General features: G+C 46.0%; 10 non-coding genes across 10 annotated transcripts; all 10 read right to left on the reverse strand.

The window, feature by feature from the left end:
- Nucleotides 1-658: 658 nt before the first annotated feature.
- trnal-uag (transfer RNA leucine (anticodon UAG)) lies at nucleotides 659-740 on the reverse strand. Its single transcript has one exon. It is a non-coding gene; the product is annotated as a tRNA-Leu (tRNA).
- Nucleotides 741-2,549: 1,809 nt separating this feature from the next.
- On the reverse strand, nucleotides 2,550-2,631 carry trnal-uag (transfer RNA leucine (anticodon UAG)). Its single transcript has one exon. It is a non-coding gene; the product is annotated as a tRNA-Leu (tRNA).
- Nucleotides 2,632-4,440: 1,809 nt separating this feature from the next.
- Nucleotides 4,441-4,522, reverse strand: trnal-uag (transfer RNA leucine (anticodon UAG)). Its single transcript has one exon. It is a non-coding gene; the product is annotated as a tRNA-Leu (tRNA).
- Nucleotides 4,523-6,331: 1,809 nt separating this feature from the next.
- Nucleotides 6,332-6,413, reverse strand: trnal-uag (transfer RNA leucine (anticodon UAG)). The gene has a single exon. It is a non-coding gene; the product is annotated as a tRNA-Leu (tRNA).
- A 1,809-nt stretch (nucleotides 6,414-8,222) lies between these two features.
- On the reverse strand, nucleotides 8,223-8,304 carry trnal-uag (transfer RNA leucine (anticodon UAG)). The gene has a single exon. It is a non-coding gene; the product is annotated as a tRNA-Leu (tRNA).
- An 862-nt stretch (nucleotides 8,305-9,166) lies between these two features.
- trnal-uag (transfer RNA leucine (anticodon UAG)) lies at nucleotides 9,167-9,248 on the reverse strand. Its single transcript has one exon. It is a non-coding gene; the product is annotated as a tRNA-Leu (tRNA).
- A 509-nt stretch (nucleotides 9,249-9,757) lies between these two features.
- trnal-aag (transfer RNA leucine (anticodon AAG)) lies at nucleotides 9,758-9,839 on the reverse strand. Its single transcript has one exon. It is a non-coding gene; the product is annotated as a tRNA-Leu (tRNA).
- Nucleotides 9,840-10,701: 862 nt separating this feature from the next.
- trnal-aag (transfer RNA leucine (anticodon AAG)) lies at nucleotides 10,702-10,783 on the reverse strand. Its single transcript has one exon. It is a non-coding gene; the product is annotated as a tRNA-Leu (tRNA).
- A 508-nt stretch (nucleotides 10,784-11,291) lies between these two features.
- On the reverse strand, nucleotides 11,292-11,374 carry trnal-uag (transfer RNA leucine (anticodon UAG)). The gene has a single exon. It is a non-coding gene; the product is annotated as a tRNA-Leu (tRNA).
- An 835-nt stretch (nucleotides 11,375-12,209) lies between these two features.
- trnal-uaa (transfer RNA leucine (anticodon UAA)) lies at nucleotides 12,210-12,291 on the reverse strand. The gene has a single exon. It is a non-coding gene; the product is annotated as a tRNA-Leu (tRNA).
- Between the last annotated feature and the right edge of the window lie 1,618 nt (nucleotides 12,292-13,909).

A 13,909-nucleotide genomic window follows, 5' to 3' on the forward strand; every position in this document is an offset into this window, starting at 1 on the left:
ACAAATGCTTGTCCTCGAGCAGCAGAGTGGCGCAGCGGAAGCGTGCTGGGCCCATAACCCAGAGGTCGATGGATCGAAACCATCCTCTGCTATCTGCAACTGTTTGTATATTAGCAAAACCCTGAGTCTGGTATGTTGTTGAACTTATTCCAAGTGTTTCTTTTGAAGGTTAACCATGTGAAGTTCGGAGTTGGCTACTCATTGGCTGTGGCCAAGCCAAGTATTTTGATAAGTACGATGAATTTATGGTGGAAAGAAAATCAAAAACTTCCACTTTGTGAGAAACCCAAATCTAAATGTGAACTGGTGGGACGTGAACCCACACCTCCTGAGAGACTGGAGTCTTAATCCAGCGCCTTTGACCGCTCGGCCACACTACCTGCTGACCGCTGTTTAGACGTATGAGTTTGTTGGCATATTTAAGTAGTTTTGTCAGGATATGTTCCCACAAAAAAATATCCAGTTGAGAAGTGTCCAACCGAGCCTTGTGCAAATGTGATGAATCCCGCACAGATCAGAGGTAAATTATCTTCAAGAGAACCAGAAATGTCCAGTGGTAATCTGGTTTGGACTAAATGCTTATTAGCCTCACTGACTGGAATTTATCTCATAAGTCATCCACGGGTATTTTAGGACACTAACTCCATTGACAAGGAACTGTCAGTGGTGGGATTCGAACCCACGCCTCCTGAGAGACTGGAGCCTAAATCCAGCGCCTTCGACCACTCGGCCACACTACCCTGTGAAGAAATGTCAGGAAGGGACATTTGTTGGCAATTTAAGAAATGTTGCGGTTTGAGGTGCAGACTTGGCGGTCAAACAGTAGTCTTCCACACCAATTTCTAGGTTTGTGATGTCCTGCATCGCTTTGTGCACAACGTGATAAAGCCTGCTCGGATCCATGGTGTCACAGGCGACCTAGTTCTTCTTCAGTGACAAGAGTACAGGACAAATGCTTGTCCTCGAGCAGCAGAGTGGCGCAGCGGAAGCGTGCTGGGCCCATAACCCAGAGGTCGATGGATCGAAACCATCCTCTGCTATCTAAAACTCTTTGTATATTAGGAAAACCCCGAGTCTGGTATGTTGTTGAACTTCTTCCAAGTGCTTCTTTTGAAGGTTAACCATGTGAAGTTCGGAGTTGGCTACTCATTGGCTGTGGCCAAGCCAAGTATTTTGATAAGTACGATGAATTTATGGTGGAAAGAAAATCAAAAACTTCCATTTTGTGAGAAACCCAAATCTAAATGTGAACTGGTGGGTTGTGAACCCATGCCTCCTGAGAGACTGGAGCCTTAATCCAGCGCCTTTGACCGCTCGGCCACACTACCTACTGACCGCTGTTTAGACGTATGAGTTTGTTGGCATATTTAAGTAGTTTTGTCAGGATATGTTCCCACAAAAAATATCCAGTTGAGAAGTGTCCAACCGAGCCTTGTGCAAAAGGTGATGAATCCCGCTCGGATCAGAGGTAAATTATCTTCAAGAGAACCAGAAATGTCCAGTGGTAATCTGGTTTGGACTAAATGCGTATTTGCCTCACTGACTGGAAATTATCTCATAAGTCATCCTCGGGTATTTTAGGACACTAACTCGATTGACAAGGAACTGGCAGTGGTGGGAATCGAACCCTCCTGAGAGACTGGAGCCTTAATCCAGCGCCTTTGACCGCTCGGCCACACTACCCTGTGAAGAAATATCAGGAAGGGACATTTGTTGGCAATTTAAGAAATGTTGCGGTTTGAGGTGCAGACTTGGCGGTCAAACAGTAGTCTTCCACACCAATTTCTAGGTTTGTGATGTCCTGCATCGCTTTGTGCACAACGTGATAAAGCCTGCTCGGATCCATGGTGTCACAGGCGACCTAGTTCTTCTTCAGCGACAAGAGTACAGGACAAATGCTTGTCCTCGAGCAGCAGAGTGGCGCAGCGGAAGCGTGCTGGGCCCATAACCCAGAGGTCGATGGATCGAAACCATCCTCTGCTATCTGCAACTGTTTGTATATTAGCAAAACCCTGAGTCTGGTATGTTGTTGAACTTATTCCAAGTGTTTCTTTTGAAGGTTAACCATGTGAAGTTCGGAGTTGGCTACTCATTGGCTGTGGCCAAGCCAAGTATTTTGATAAGTACGATGAATTTATGGTGGAAAGAAAATCAAAAACTTCCATTTTGTGTGCAACCCAAATCTAAATGTGAACTGGTGGGACGTGAACCCACGCCTCCTGAGAGACTGGAGTCTTAATCCAGCGCCTTTGACCGCTCGGCCACACTACCTGCTGACCGCTGTTTAGACGTATGAGTTTGTTGGCATATTTAAGTAGTTTTGTCAGGATATGTTCCCACAAAAAAATATCCAGTTGAGAAGTGTCCAACCGAGCCTTGTGCAAATGTGATGAATCCCGCACGGATCAGAGGTAAATTATCTTCAAGAGAACCAGAAATGTCCAGTGGTAATCTGGTTTGGACTAAATGCTTATTAGCCTCACTGACTGGAATTTATCTCATAAGTCATCCACGGGTATTTTAGGACACTAACTCCATTGACAAGGAACTGGCAGTGGTGGGATTCGAACCCACGCCTCCTGAGAGACTGGAGCCTAAATCCAGTGCCTTCGACCACTCGGCCACACTACCCTGTGAAGAAATGTCAGGAAGGGACATTTGTTGGCAATTTAAGAAATGTTGCGGTTTGAGGTGCAGACTTGGCGGTCAAACAGTAGTCTTCCACACCAATTTCTAGGTTTGTGATGTCCTGCATCGCTTTGTGCACAACGTGATAAAGCCTGCTCGGATCCATGGTGTCACAGGCGACCTAGTTCTTCTTCAGCGACAAGAGTACAGGACAAATGCTTGTCCTCGAGCAGCAGAGTGGCGCAGCGGAAGCGTGCTGGGCCCATAACCCAGAGGTCGATGGATCGAAACCATCCTCTGCTATCTACAACTCTTTGTATATTAGGAAAACCCCGAGTCTGGTATGTTGTTGAACTTCTTCCAAGTGCTTCTTTTGAAGGTTAACCATGTGAAGTTCGGAGTTGGCTACTCATTGGCTGTGGCCAAGCCAAGTATTTTGATAAGTACGATGAATTTATGGTGGAAAGAAAATCAAAAACTTCCATTTTGTGAGAAACCCAAATCTAAATGTGAACTGGTGGGTTGTGAACCCATGCCTCCTGAGAGACTGGAGCCTTAATCCAGCGCCTTTGACCGCTCGGCCACACTACCTACTGACCGCTGTTTAGACGTATGAGTTTGTTGGCATATTTAAGTAGTTTTGTCAGGATATGTTCCCGCAAAAAATATCCAGTTGAGAAGTGTCCAACCGAGCCTTGTGCAAAAGGTGATGAATCCCGCTCGGATCAGAGGTAAATTATCTTCAAGAGAACCAGAAATGTCCAGTGGTAATCTGGTTTGGACTAAATGCGTATTTGCCTCACTGACTGGAAATTATCTCATAAGTCATCCTCAGGTATTTTAGGACACTAACTCCATTGACAAGGAACTGTCAGTGGTGGGAATCGAACCCTCCTGAGAGACTGGAGCCTTAATCCAGCGCCTTTGACCGCTCGGCCACACTACCCTGTGAAGAAATATCAGGAAGGGACATTTGTTGGCAATTTAAGAAATGTTGCGGTTTGAGGTGCAGACTTGGCGGTCAAACAGTAGTCTTCCACACCAATTTCTAGGTTTGTGATGTCCTGCATCGCTTTGTGCACAACGTGATAAAGCCTGCTCGGATCCATGGTGTCACAGGCGACCTAGTTCTTCTTCAGCGACAAGAGTAGAGGACAAATGCTTGTCCTCGAGCAGCAGAGTGGCGCAGCGGAAGCGTGCTGGGCCCATAACCCAGAGGTTGATGGATCGAAACCATCCTCTGCTATCTGCAACTGTTTGTATATTAGCAAAACCCTGAGTCAGGTATGTTGTTGAACTTATTCCAAGTGTTTCTTTTGAAGGTTAACCATGTGAAGTTCGGAGTTGGCTACTCATTGGCTGTGGCCAAGCCAAGTATTTTGATAAGTACGATGAATTTATGGTGGAAAGAAAATCAAAAACTTCCATTTTGTGAGAAACCCAAATCTAAATGTGAACTGGTGGGACGTGAACCCACGCCTCCTGAGAGACTGGAGTCTTAATCCAGCGCCTTTGACCGCTCGGCCACACTACCTGCTGACCGCTGTTTAGACGTATGAGTTTGTTGGCATATTTAAGTAGTTTTGTCAGGATATGTTCCCACAAAAAAATATCCAGTTGAGAAGTGTCCAACCGAGCCTTGTGCAAATGTGATGAATCCCGCACGGATCAGAGGTAAATTATCTTCAAGAGAACCAGAAATGTCCAGTGGTAATCTGGTTTGGACTAAATGCTTATTAGCCTCACTGACTGGAATTTATCTCATAAGTCATCCACGGGTATTTTAGGACACTAACTCCATTGACAAGGAACTGGCAGTGGTGGGATTCGAACCCACGCCTCCTGAGAGACTGGAGCCTAAATCCAGCGCCTTCGACCACTCGGCCACACTACCCTGTGAAGAAATGTCAGGAAGGGACATTTGTTGGCAATTTAAGAAATGTTGCGGTTTGAGGTGCAGACTTGGCGGTCAAACAGTAGTCTTCCACACCAATTTCTAGGTTTGTGATGTCCTGCATCGCTTTGTGCACAACGTGATAAAGCCTGCTCGGATCCATGGTGTCACAGGCGACCTAGTTCTTCTTCAGCGACAAGAGTACAGGACAAATGCTTGTCCTCGAGCAGCAGAGTGGCGCAGCGGAAGCGTGCTGGGCCCATAACCCAGAGGTCGATGGATCGAAACCATCCTCTGCTATCTACAACTCTTTGTATATTAGGAAAACCCCGAGTCTGGTATGTTGTTGAACTTCTTCCAAGTGCTTCTTTTGAAGGTTAACCATGTGAAGTTCGGAGTTGGCTACTCATTGGCTGTGGCCAAGCCAAGTATTTTGATAAGTACGATGAATTTATGGTGGAAAGAAAATCAAAAACTTCCATTTTGTGAGAAACCCAAATCTAAATGTGAACTGGTGGGTTGTGAACCCATGCCTCCTGAGAGACTGGAGCCTTAATCCAGCGCCTTTGACCGCTCGGCCACACTACCTACTGACCGCTGTTTAGACGTATGAGTTTGTTGGCATATTTAAGTAGTTTTGTCAGGATATGTTCCCACAAAAAATATCCAGTTGAGAAGTGTCCAACCGAGCCTTGTGCAAAAGGTGATGAATCCCGCTCGGATCAGAGGTAAATTATCTTCAAGAGAACCAGAAATGTCCAGTGGTAATCTGGTTTGGACTAAATGCGTATTTGCCTCACTGACTGGAAATTATCTCATAAGTCATCCTCTGGTATTTTAGGACACTAACTCCATTGACAAGGAACTGGCAGTGGTGGGAATCGAACCATCCTGAGAGACTGGAGCCTTAATCCAGCGCCTTTGACCGCTCGGCCACACTACCCTGTGAAGAAACATCAGGAAGGGACATTTGTTGGCAATTTAAGAAATGTTGAGGTTTGAGGTGCAGACTTGGCGGTCAAACAGTAGTCTTCCACACCAATTTCTAGGTTTGTGAAGTCCTGCATCGCTTTGTGCACAACGTGATAAAGCCTGCTCGGATCCATGGTGTCACAGGCGACCTAGTTCTTCTTCAGCGACAAGAGTACAGGACAAATGCTTGTCCTCGAGCAGCAGAGTGGCGCAGCGGAAGCGTGCTGGGCCCATAACCCAGAGGTCGATGGATTGAAACCATCCTCTGCTATCTGCAACTGTTTGTATATTAGCAAAACCCTGAGTCTGGTATGTTGTTGAACTTATTCCAAGTGTTTCTTTTGAAGGTTAACCATGTGAAGTTCGGAGTTGGCTACTCATTGGCTGTGGCCAAGCCAAGTATTTTGATAAGTACGATGAATTTATGGTGGAAAGAAAATCAAAAACTTCCATTTTGTGAGAAACCCAAATCTAAATGTGCACTGGTGGGACGTGAACCCACGCCTCCTGAGAGACTGGAGTCTTAAACCAGCGCCTTTGACCGCTCGGCCACACTACCTGCTGACCGCTGTTTAGACGTATGAGTTTGTTGGCATATTTAAGTAGTTTTGTCAGGATATGTTCCCACAAAAAAATATCCAGTTGAGAAGTGTCCAACCGAGCCTTGTGCAAATGTGATGAATCCCGCGCAGATCAGAGGTAAATTATCTTCAAGAGAACCAGAAATGTCCAGTGGTAATCTGGTTTGGACTAAATGCTTATTAGCCTCACTGACTGGAATTTATCTCATAAGTCATCCACGGGTGTTTTAGGACACTAACTCCATTGACAAGGAACTGGCAGTGGTGGGATTCGAACCCACGCCTCCTGAGAGACTTGAGCCTAAATCCAGCGCCTTCGACCACTCGGCCACACTACCCTGTGAAGAAATGTCAGGAAGGGACATTTGTTGGCAATTTAAGAAATGTTGCGGTTTGAGGTGCAGACTTGGCGGTCAAACAGTAGTCTTCCACACCAATTTCTAGGTTTGTGATGTCCTGCATCGCTTTGTGCACAACGTGATAAAGCCTGCTCGGATCCATGGTGTCACAGGCGACCTAGTTCTTCTTCAGCGACAAGAGTACAGGACAAATGCTTGTCCTCGAGCAGCAGAGTGGCGCAGCGGAAGCGTGCTGGGCCCATAACCCAGAGGTCGATGGATCGAAACCATCCTCTGCTATCTACAACTCTTTGTATATTAGGAAAACCCCGAGTCTGGTATGTTGTTGAACTTCTTCCAAGTGCTTCTTTTGAAGGTTAACCATGTGAAGTTCGGAGTTGGCTACTCATTGGCTGTGGCCAAGCCAAGTATTTTGATAAGTACGATGAATTTATGGTGGAAAGAAAATCAAAAACTTCCATTTTGTGAGAAACCCAAATCTAAATGTGAACTGGTGGGTTGTGAACCCATGCCTCCTGAGAGACTGGAGCCTTAATCCAGCGCCTTTGACCGCTCGGCCACACTACCTACTGACCGCTGTTTAGACGTATGAGTTTGTTGGCATATTTAAGTAGTTTTGTCAGGATATGTTCCCACAAAAAATATCCAGTTGAGAAGTGTCCAACCGAGCCTTGTGCAAAAGGTGATGAATCCCGCTCGGATCAGAGGTAAAATATCTTCAAGAGAACCAGAAATGTCCAGTGGTAATCTGGTTTGGACTAAATGCGTATTTGCCTCACTGACTGGAAATTATCTCATAAGTCATCCTCTGGTATTTTAGGACACTAACTCCATTGACAAGGAACTGGCAGTGGTGGGAATCGAACCCTCCTGAGAGACTGGAGCCTTAATCCAGCGCCTTTGACCGCTCGGCCACACTACCCTGTGAAGAAATATCAGGAAGGGACATTTGTTGGCAATTTAAGAAATGTTGCGGTTTGAGGTGCAGACTTGGCGGTCAAACAGTAGTCTTCCACACCAATTTCTAGGTTTGTGATGTCCTGCATCGCTTTGTGCACAACGTGATAAAGCCTGCTCGGATCCATGGTGTCACAGGCGACCTAGTTCTTCTTCAGCGACAAGAGTACAGGACAAATGCTTGTCCTCGAGCAGCAGAGTGGCGCAGCGGAAGCGTGCTGGGCCCATAACCCAGAGGTCGATGGATCGAAACCATCCTCTGCTATCTGCAACTGTTTGTATATTAGCAAAACCCTGAGTCTGGTATGTTGTTGAACTTAATCCAAGTGTTTCTTTTGAAGGTTAACCATGTGAAGTTCGGAGTTGGCTAGTCATTGGCTGTGGCCAAGCCAAGTATTTTGATAAGTACGATGAATTTATGGTGGAAAGAAAATCAAAAACTTCCATTTTGTGTGCAACCCAAATCCAAATGTGAACTGGTGGGACGTGAACCCACGCCTCCTGAGAGACTGGAGTCTTAATCCAGCGCCTTTGACCGCTCGGCCACACTACCTGCTGACCGCTGTTTAGACGTATGAGTTTGTTGGCATATTTAAGTAGTTTTGTCAGGATATGTTCCCACAAAAAAATATCCAGTTGAGAAGTGTCCAACCGAGCCTTGTGCAAATGTGATGAATCCCGCACGGATCAGAGGTAAATTATCTTCAAGAGAACCAGAAATGTCCAGTGGTAATCTGGTTTGGACTAAATGCTTATTAGCCTCACTGACTGGAATTTATCTCATAAGTCATCCACGGGTATTTTAGGACACTAACTCCATTGACAAGGAACTGGCAGTGGTGGGATTCGAACCCACGCCTCCTGAGAGACTGGAGCCTAAATCCAGCTCCTTCGACCACTCGGCCACACTACCCTGTGAAGAAATGTCAGGAAGGGACATTTGTTGGCAATTTAAGAAATGTTGCGGTTTGAGGTGCAGACTCTGCGGTCAAACAGTAGCCTTCCACACCAATTTCTAGGTTTGTGATGTCCTGCATCGCTTTGTGCACGTGATACAGCCTGCTCGGATCCATGGTGTCACAGGCGACCTAGTTCTTCTTCAGCGACAAGAGTACAGGACAAATGCTTGTCCTCGAGCAGCAGAGTGGCGCAGCGGAAGCGTGCTGGGCCCATAACCCAGAGGTCGATGGATCGAAACCATCCTCTGCTATCTGCAACTGTTTGTATATTAGCAAAACACTGAGTCTGGTATGTTGTTGAACTTATTCCAAGTGTTTCTTTTGAAGGTTAACCATGTGAAGTTCGGAGTTGGCTACTCATTGGCTGTGGCCAAGCCAAGTATTTTGATAAGTACGATGAATTTATGGTGGAAAGAAAATCAAAAACTTCCATTTTGTGAGAAACCCAAATCTAAATGTGAACTGGTGGGACGTGAACCCACACCTCCTGAGAGACTAGAGTCTTAATCCAGCGCCTTTGACCGCTCAGCCACACTACCTGCTGACCGCTGTTTAGACGTATGAGTTTGTTGGCATATTTAAGTAGTTTTGTCAGGATATGTTCCCACAAAAAAAAATCCAGTTGAGAAGTGTCCAACCGAGCCTTGTGCAAATGTGATGAATCCCGCACGGATCAGATGTAAATTATCTTCAGAGAACCAGAAATGTCCAGTGGTAATCTGATTTGGACTAAATGCTTATTAGCCTCACTGACTGGAATTTATCTCATAAGTCATCCACGGGAATTTTAGGACACTAACTCCATTGACAAGGAACTGGCAGTGGTGGGATTCGAACCCACGCCTCCTGAGAGACTGGAGCCTAAATCCAGCGCCTTCGACCACTCAGCCACACTACCCTGTGAAGAAATGTCAGGAAGGGACAGTTGTTGGCAATTTAAGAAATGTTGCGGTTTGAGGTGCAGACTTGGCGGTCAAACAGTAGCCTTCCACACCAATTTCTAGGTTTGTGATGTCCTGCATCGCTTTGTGCACGTGATACAGCCTGCTCGGATCCATGGTGTCACAGGCGACCTAGTTCTTCTTCAGCGACAAGAGTACAGGACAAATACTTATCCTCGAGCAGCAGAGTGGCGCAGTGGAAGAGTGCTGGGCCCATAACCCAGAGGTCGATGGATCGAAACCATCCTCTGCTATCTGCAACTGTTTGCATATTAGCACAACCCCGTGTGTGGTATGTTGTTTAACTTATTCCTAGTGTTTCTTTTGAAGGTTAACCATGTGAAGTTTGGAGTTGGCTACTCATTGGCTGTGGCCAAGCAAAGTATTTTGATAAGTACGATGAATTTATGGTGGAAAGAAAATCAAAAATCTCCACTTTGTGAGAAACACAAATCTAAGTCTGAACTGGCAGTGGTGGGATTTGAACCCACGCCTCCTGAGAGCCTGGAGCCTTAATCCAGCGCCTTTGACCGCTCGACCACACGACCCTATGAAGAAATATCAGGAAGGGACATTTGTTGGCAATTTAAGAAATGTTGCGGTCAGGTGCAGACTTGGCGGTCAAACAGGAATCTTCCACACCAATTTCTAGGTTTGTGATGTCATGCATCGCTTTGTGCACAACGTGATACAGCCTGCTCGGATCCATGGTGTCAGGCGACCTAGTTCTTCTTCAGCGACAAGAGTACAGGACAAATGCTTGTCCTCGAGCAGCAGAGTGGCGCAGCGGAAGCGTGCTGGGCCCATAACCCAGAGGTTGATGGCTCGAAACCATCCTCTGCTATCTACAACTTTTTGTATATTAGGAAAACCCTGAGTCTGGTATGTTGTTGAACTTCTTCCAAGTGTTTCTTTTGAAGGTTAACCATGTGAAGTTCGGAGTTGGCTACTCATTGGCTGTGGCCAAGCCAAGTATTTTGATAAGTACGATGAATTTATGGTGGAAAGAAAATCAAAAACTTCCATTTTGTGAGAAACCCAAATCTAAATGTGAACTGGTGGGTTGTGAACCCATGCCTCCTGAGAGACTGGAGCCTTAATCCAGCGCCTTTGACTGCTCGGCCACACTACCTGCTGACAGCTGTTTAGACGTATGAGTTTGTTGGCATATTTAAGTAGTTTTGTCAGGATATGTTTCCACAAAAAATATCCAGTTGAGAAGTGTCCAACCGAGCCTTGTGCAAAAGGGGATGAATCCCGCTCGGATCAGAGGTAAATTATCTTCAAGAGAACCAGAAATGTCCAGTGGTAATCTGGTTTGGACTAAATGCGTATTTGCCTCACTGACTGGAAATTATCTCATAAGTCATCCACCAGTATTTTAGGACACTAACTCCATTGACAAGGAACTGGCAGTGGTGGGATTCGAACCCACGCCTCCTGAGAGACTGGAGCCTTAATCCAGCGCCTTTGACCGCTCGGCCACACTACCCTGTGAAGAAATATCAGGAAGGGACATTTGTTGGCAATTTAAGAAATGTTGCGGTTTGAGGTGCAGACTTGGCGGTCAAACAGTAGTCTTCCACACCAATTTCTAGGTTTGTGATGTCCTGCATCGCTTTGTGCACGTGATACAGCCTGCTCGGATCCATGGTGTCACAGGCGACCTAGTTCTTCTTCAGTGACCAGAGTACAGGACAAATGCTTATCGTCGAGCATTAGAGTGGCGCAGCGGAAGCGTGCTGGGCCATAACCCAGAGGTCGATGGATCGAAACCATCCTCTGTTATCTGCAACTGTTTACATATTAGCACAACCCCGTGTCTGGTATGTTGTTGAACTGCTTCCTCGTATTTCTTTTGAAGGTTAACCATGTGAAGTTTGGAGTTGGCTACTCATTGGCTGTGGCCAAGCCAAGTATTTTGATAAGTACGATGAATTTATGGTGGAAAGAAAATCAAAAACGTCCACTTTGTGAGAAACACAAAACTAAGTCTGAACTGGCAGTGATGGGATTTGAACCCACGCCTCCTGCGAGACTGGAGCCTAAATCCAGCGCCTTCAACAACTCGGCCACACTAACCTGTGAAGAAATGTCAGGAAGGGACAGTTTTTGGCAATTTAAGAAATGTTGCGGTTTGAGGTGCAGACTTGGCGGTCAAACAGTAGTCTTCCACACCAATTTCTAGGTTTGTGATGTCATGCATCGCTTTGTGCACAATGTGATACAGCCTGCTCGGATCCATGGTGTCACAGGCGACCTAGTTCTTCTTCAGCAACAAGAGTACAGGACAAATGCTTGTCCTCGAGCAGCAGAGTGGCGCAGCGGAAGCGTGCTGGGCCCATAACCCAGAAGTCGATGGATCGAAACCATCCTCTGCTATCTGCAACTGTTTGTATATTAGCAAAACCCTGAGTCTGGTATGTTGTTCAACTGTTTCCAAGTGTTTCTTTTGAAGGTTAACCATGTAAAGTTTGGAGTTGGCTACTCATTGGCTGTGGCCAAGCCAAGTATTTTGATAAGTACGATGAATTTATGGTGGAAAGAAAAGCAAAAACCTCCACTTTGTTAGAAACACAAATCCTAGTCTGAACTGGCAGTGTTGGGATTTGAACCCACGCCTCCTGAGAGACTGGAGCCTTAATCCAGCACCTTTGACAACTCGGCCACACTACCTGCTGACCGTTGTTTAGACCTATGGTTTTGTTGGCATATCTAAGTAGTTTTGTCAGGATATGTTTCCACAAAAATATCCAGTTGAGAAGTGTCCAACCGAGCCTTGTGCAAAAGGTGATGAATCCCGCACGGATCAGAGGTAAATTATCTTCAAGAGAACCAGAAATTAGCCTCACTGACTGAAATTTATCTCATAAGTCATCCACGGGTATTTAAGGACACTAACTCCATTGAAATGGAACTGGCAGTGGTGGGATTCGAACCCACGCCTCCTGAGAGACTGGAGCTTAAATCCAGCGCCTTCGACCACTCGGCCACACTACCCTGTGAAGTAATATCAGGAAGGGACATTTGTTGGCAATTTAAGAAATGTTGCGGTTTGAGGTGCAGACTTGGCGGTCAAACAGTAGTCTTCCACACCAATTTCTAGGTTTGTGATGTCCTGCATCGCTTTGTGCACAACGTGATAAAGCCTGCTCGGATCCATGGTGTCACAGGCGACCTAGTTCTTCTTCAGCGACAAGAGTACAGGACAAATGCTTGTCCTCGAGCAGCAGAGTGGCGCAGGGGAAGCGTGCTGGGCCCATAACCCAGAGGTCGATGGATTGAAACCATCCTCTGCTATCTACAACTCTTTGTATATTAGGAAAACCCCGAGTCTGGTATGTTGTTGAACTTCTTCCAAGTGCTTCTTTTGAAGGTTAACCATGTGAAGTTCGGAGTTGGCTACTCATTGGCTGTGGCCAAGCCAAGTATTTTGATAAGTACGATGAATTTATGGTGGAAAGAAAATCAAAAACTTCCATTTTGTGAGAAACCCAAATCTAAATGTGAACTGGTGGGTTGTGAACCCATGCCTCCTGAGAGACTGGAGCCTTAATCCAGCGCCTTTGACCGCTCGGCCACACTACCTACTGACCGCTGTTTAGACGTATGAGTTTGTTGGCATATTTAAGTAGTTTTGTCAGGATATGTTCCCACAAAAAATATCCAGTTGAGAAGTGTCCAACCGAGCCTTGTGCAAAAGGTGATGAATCCCGCTCGGATCAGAGGTAAATTATCTTCAAGAGAACCAGAAATGACCAGTGGTAATCTGGTTTGGACTAAATGCGTATTTGCCTCACTGACTGGAATTTATCTCATAAGTCATCCTCGGGTATTTTAGGACACTAACTCCATTGACAAGGAACTGGCAGTGGTGGGAATCGAACCCTCCTGAGAGACTGGAGCCTTAATCCAACGCCTTTGACCGCTCGGCCACACTACCCTGTGAAGAAATATCAGGAAGGGACATTTGTTGGCAATTTAAGAAATGTTGCGGTTTGAGGTGCAGACTTGGCGGTCAAACAGTAGTCTTCCACACCAATTTCTAGGTTTGTGATGTCCTGCATCGCTTTGTGCACAACGTGATAAAGCCTGCTCGGATCCATGGTGTCACAGGCGACCTAGTTCTTCTTCAGCGACAAGAGTACAGGACAAATGCTTGTCCTCGAGCAGCAGAGTGGCGCAGCGGAAGCGTGCTGGGCCCATAACCCAGAGGTCGATGGATCGAAACCATCCTCTGCTATCTGCAACTGTTTGTATATTAGCAAAACCCTGAGTCTGGTATGTTGTTGAACTTATTCCAAGTGTTTCTTTTGAAGGTTAACCATGTGAAGTTCGGAGTTGGCTACTCATTGGCTGTGGCCAAGCCAAGTATTTTGATAAGTACGATGAATTTATGGTGGAAAGAAAATCAAAAACTTCCATTTTGTGTGCAACCCAAATCTAAATGTGAACTGGTGGGACGTGAACCCACGCCTCCTGAGAGACTGGAGTCTTAATCCAGCGCCTTTGACCGCTCGGCCACAGTACCTGCTGACCGCTGTTTAGACGTATGAGTTTGTTGGCATATTTAAATAGTTTTGTCAGGATATGTTCCCGCAAAAAATATCCAGTTGAG

This window comes from Festucalex cinctus, chromosome 2 (assembly GCF_051991245.1).
Source record: "Festucalex cinctus isolate MCC-2025b chromosome 2, RoL_Fcin_1.0, whole genome shotgun sequence".
In the NCBI taxonomy this organism is placed as follows: Eukaryota; Metazoa; Chordata; class Actinopteri; order Syngnathiformes; family Syngnathidae; genus Festucalex; species Festucalex cinctus.